Below are 6,000 nucleotides of genomic sequence, written 5' to 3'. Positions count from 1 at the left end.
TTGATCATTACTACCACGATATAATACTACTACTAAGACATTTCAAACATTGAAACAAATTGAATCATGAGATCCCCTGAGATTTCAACACAAACTGCTGCCGGATCACTTTTTAAATATACGAAAAACAAAAGTTTAGAGAGTGAATACACCTCCTGTTGTGATATGTGATATACAAATGGTAAATGTTAAATTGTAATATTTAACAGCTAAACGCTTGACTTTTAAGGCAACAATGCATGCTTTGTTAATATAAAATGAAATGGTCTGATTGGTTTGACTATTTTGCACAAGATACAATTATCTCAATCCAAAGGGCACAGCTATTTTGCAAGTAGATAATCACAAAGCATGAAAAATAAACATGTATATCATTTAAGAAAATGTAATTAAAGCATATTTCTCTTCATAAAAGTTTAGTGATTTAGCAAAACTAAAATAATTTAAACTGAATTGGAATGAATGTCGTGGCCTTTTGTTTTAGATCGTTCTGCATTCAAACAAAAAAGGCACCATTTAAGAAATACATATTAAATCAGGCGTAACGCAAGACTAAATCACTTTTAGAAAGGATTAGCCTTACAAAGTGTGTGACACAAAGTTTTGTCTATTGTTCCCTCCATAACTTCCCTCACACACAGCGTTCATGCAAGCAGCAACTAGTGCTGGTTTCCTGCCAAACAGCCTGCAGTCTGAGCCTTTTTGTTATGCTAATATCCAGAAAGCAGAGAAGAGTGGAGATAAGACCTCCTTTCATCTTCATATGTCTGATATTTTCTTTTAGGTCACCAAAGTTCTTTCTCATCATAAACTCTACATTGATCCATGATCACTCATTTTGATACCTATCTTTAGAGAGGAAGATAGGTCTTGCCTTGTGCCATGAGGATTCTCATATATAGACGGTATTGTTAAATGTAGTACTAAGTAATTACTACTGTCAACACATACAGTTGCCTAGATTTAGCTTTTTTAACTTATTCAGACCATCAGGAAAAATAAGTATACTTGAATTAGTTTCTATCTGCTGAAATTGTTAAAAAAGCAGAAACATTCACAGTTCGATTATTATTAGGCGGTTATATTTCTTTCTTCATACTCTCATGATAGCACACACAAAAATAGTGACATTAATATAAAGGAGTATTCTATAGAAGCCTACACACACTGCAGAAAAGCTGGTAAACCTTCAATGTCCACCTCAAATAAGCCTGTCGCTTAGTTTGCAACAAACCCCCTTCATTAATCAAAAGGATACAAGCACCACATAAAGAGAATGCTGTCCATTACAGTTATTAGAAAGCAAAACATATGCAAGTCATAACAAAAAAAAGATTTAAAAAATGCAATTGTTGCACTTCTTTGCAATATCGAGTCGTGGAGGACAAAGTCTTATTGGCTGGAAATTACTTAGCATTACACTAAAAAGTTAAAAAAGCTAAATGTCACCACGCTGAACATGAGTCCGCCTGTAGCTTAGCGGTGGTGATGCAATCGTGATAGTTATTTTACAGCCTTGCGTTAGCCATTTACTTTTAGCTATTGCATTTACACTACAATTTTATAAAAAAAGGTGTTAGTATGTGGAGAAAATCCTGCTTAACAAAACATTTAAGAAGAGAACATGTGTTACCCACTTATCCTATTTTCTCCCTGTTAGCCTTTTGTCGAGGTAGCCCTTGCTATGCTAACTTCTGCCCTGGCCTACATAAATATGTCATCACTGCACCACTATTCTAAACTAAATCCAATGTGGAACCACCTTCTATTTTCCTATTATTTAAAATAAGAAAATGCATGCACTCATTCAGTGATCCGGTCTCAGGGGAAGGAGGGTCCGAATAGCGGTCTAATCTCAAGGCTGTCCTACTTAGAATAAGTTGAAGCACCTGGACACACAGCACTTCACGGGAGATAAAAACACACAGAGGCAGACGTACACAAATTGGGAGGAGAAGGCCAGCTGGTGTGTGTTTGTTTGTTTGTTTGTATGTGTGCGAGTTATGAGATATGCAGAGCTCCTCGTACCATTCCCAGTGGGTTTCCCGTTCACAACACATTACGCACTTTCTACTGCTCACCTCCTTCTGAATCCATCTCTCTTACAACCACCAACACATACACACACACACACACACACACACACACACACACAGGGCCGTATCCAGGATTTCCTAAATACCGAGGTCCAAATATGCTAGGGGGGTTCGGGGGATACCCCCCTAGATTTGAGGGATTTTCATGATCTAGTTATGGTGCTTTTTAAGTCCTATGGGGGGTCACACATTGGATAATATATTGATTTCAAACCATGTCATTGGGCTGACAATGTCAGCATCAATTATTTTTGAAAGTGTAATACATAAGAATCAGTTGATTGTTACTATTAATGATCTGGACATGCAGAAGAAGCTAAAATGATCACAACACATTGTCAACATTCATTTTCCATGTCTCTCTCCTTTCCATAACCTGCAGCCTCTCTTCCATCTTAATTACTCTCTGTCCTCTACTCTTTCTCTTTGTTCAATCTCTCCCTCGTTGTTCACTGTTTGCTCCTCCTCACTTGTCGCTCCTGCCAGTGAATTAAAAGCAATTCAGCAATTTAGTTCATTTAACTTGTTTGTTTGCATTCTTTTTTTACTTTAAATCAGTTTTGTTTGATTCTCAAAAGAGAACAAAGATGTAAGCAAATTGTGTTTTATACAATTGTATGTTATTATGACATCATAACTGCAATAGATGTATGTTGTTTTACAATTATGCCTATTGTCTATATTGTAAATGAAGACTATTGTTATAGATATATAGATGGATGGATGGATGGATGGATAGATAGATAGAAGGGGTTATTATGCCTACATTATTTTGTGTGACTGTACCTGCAGTTCCTCCCTGACTTCCATCACTTTCTCTCTCTCTCTTTCTCTCTGCCTGTCCTGTCTCTTCCTTACCAAAGCTGAGCTTCGACTGACGTAGTCTTTTCATTATATCTGAGTCAGTGTAAAAACAAAACAAAACAATGTTATATCTCCAATGTTTTACTCAAATTGAAATGAAAGAAAAACATTACAACGTTTGTTAAAAGGTAATCCTTCTGACGTTGGATGAATGTAATTAACTGTAGCTCTCTAGCTAGTTTATTCACGCTATTTAAACCAAAGTATAGCCTATAGCTGCAATATAAGTTAGTGTGTGCATGTTGTCGGACGTCCACTGACTAACGTAGAGCGTTCACACAGGATCTGCTGGTCATATGATGTCCTGATGAACAGAAACACAAGCAGCCCGCTGGACTCAGATCTCTAGATACCTCATCACTCCTCCGCTGATCCGGTACAAGTCCGGGCTGCGGTGGTTTGTTGATATATGTATACCTGATATATACATGTATGTTGTCTTCTTCTGTTTGCTTTAACCGAGGCTACGTACTTATGCAGCGCCCCCGTCGTCAGTAAATGGAAGTACTACAAAGAACCCCGTTTACTGCAATTATTTCACAAGTTTAGTTATATACACAGCTCGAAAAAAATTGCCGAGGTCCAGACCTCGGTGACCTCAATGGTGGATACGGCCATACACACACACACACACACACGCACACACACACACACACACACACACACACACACACACACAAACACCTCTTTAGCTAAGTAACAGAGACACAGAGTGCATGGGGAGGTTTTGACATCCTCTTAATGTTGCGCACACACAAACCCACATTTCCGCAATGAATTTCCGCTTTAAAATAAATACTTTATTAATGCCATGGGGTGAAAACTGATCATTATAATAGTCATATTTTTGCTTTTCTGTCTGTAACCCAGTGGTTCTCAAACTTTTTCTGTCAGGCGACAGAAAAAAAAAAAAGTCGGGCCCCCCCAACACAAATAGTCAGGCTCAGTGGCGGCGCCAGATATTTATTTTAGGGGTGCTGTGGGGTAGCTTGACGTTTCATAGAGGGTGCTCAAATATTTAGGGTTTCCCATTAATGTACCGGGCGCTACAGTGCAATTTTCTACTGCAACACTCCCCACGCATATACACAATGTACCCACGACTGTTACAATGAAGGCTCGATAATCAGCTCACGGCATATAGGTGTAAGCAGGGTAAGCAAGTGCTATTTGTATAGGTGGTGTGTGGACCTCACATAGGGGCAAGCTCCCCCGGGAAGACTTTTAAATATTGAAGTTAAAAGCATCAATCTGGTGCACTTTGAGAGCAAAATGAAGAGATCTATGGATACATCTCTCAACACAGAACTGTAAACAGATTTACTTTTTCTTTATGGATATTTTACAAATTACTCCCCTTTTAAACTTTATTCATTTTTTACTGTCATATAGTATTTCATACCTGTTTTTAATTTATTCTCTTATTTTTTTATAACTATAATGATCATTATAAACGTGTGCCTCGGAAATAATTGTTTACATTAATGGTGACCAAAACGTTTGAGACCCACTGAGATAACACTGAGAGAGTCCTTTAGCTCACTGAGCCTCTCAGTCTGACAGGAGAGGACTCTCCTCCACCTTGTTGTTGAAAAAACTCCTTATATCCGTTAGCGTAGCTCGCTAGCACCAGAAGCTAACAAAAACGATCTCCAGTACCGGTGCGCTCTCTCTCTCGCACGCACACAAAATGGCTCGTTCCACACACACACACAGAGCCGAGCTTTAATGAAACACAGAGACCCAGACGTAATAGTACTGTACTGTATGATATTATTTTCGAATCAATAATTTTTCAAAATATGATTTTTTTTTTATTTAACCATTTTTCCTCCAGGTCTCTCGCGCCCCTGTCATGCCTCTGCGCCCCCCACTTTGAGAACCACTACTGTAACCACACCTGTAGGCTCACTCAATGTCCCGCCCATACTTGCCAACCCTCCCGATTTTCGCGGGAGACTCCCGATTTCATTGCCCTCTCCCGGTTTCCTCCCGGGGTCATATTTCTCCCGCATTTCTCCCGATTTCTGACAAAATCAGATTTACTCAGGACTGTTTCCACTCTGACTTTAATACAGGTACACCATTGTTTGGTTTCCATGCAGCGCGTCTCTTTAGTAGCGCACGCAACTGAAAGTCTGAGAGGGTGAGGAAGTCACATAAAACAGAACAAGAATCGACAACTCTACCCTCTGCTCACTCCTTTCCTGTAAAATACAGGTCCAGCCCACACATATGCTCCATCAATGATGGTGCTACAGGCCGCAAGGCAGTGCACTTAGAACAACAATGAGCATGTTAATGTTAATCTAATACAGCTCCGGCGATCCCCCTCCCCCCCGCGGTGGTTTTGAAATGCTCCCGATTTCTGAGGTCTCAAGGTCGGCAAGTATGGTCCCGCCCACAGCAGTATTTGATCCAAATAAAAGCCATAAGCAGATCGTACACATTTTAAAAGGGAGGGCCAAATCTGCAGGACCATGACGTGCTATTTAATCAAACTGGCAAATGCAATAAGGCCCCACAAAACAGGCAAACAAAATCAAAAACAATCCTATACATTCATGTGAGACCTGTCAAACATCTCAAGTCATTTCAAAACCAGCCAGAATCATCTCCTTTTTCTTCACAACGTGGGTGGTTCACAATCACGTCTATCTCACCCTCTGTGGGCTGTGTGAGCCCTGCTGGCCACCATAGCTGTCATCCCAGTATGATTGATTGTGATGAAATGCCTCCCACAAGATAAGGAAAGAGGTACTGCAGCTGTCAAGGGTCATACACCGTGGAAGTCCATCTGAGTTGCCGGCTTCCTTTACTCTATGACACTAACTGGCTTAAAAAGTGTTTTAAAAATTCTAATTTGCGTTGATCAATCTTAAAAGGACCCCTCTGAAGTAGCCAAGCGCTAGCCTGCAGCGACAACAGGGGTTTAGTTTGCATTGGGGGAGAATCACATCACCTCACCTGAGGGCCAGATCTTGGGGTTAACATGAGGATCCCAATTCTGACAGGGTGTCAATACAAAGCAATTTACGGG

This window comes from Gymnodraco acuticeps, unplaced genomic scaffold (assembly GCF_902827175.1).
Source record: "Gymnodraco acuticeps unplaced genomic scaffold, fGymAcu1.1, whole genome shotgun sequence".
Classification (NCBI taxonomy): Eukaryota; Metazoa; Chordata; class Actinopteri; order Perciformes; family Bathydraconidae; genus Gymnodraco; species Gymnodraco acuticeps.
Note: the sequence above shows the minus strand (reverse complement) of the source record.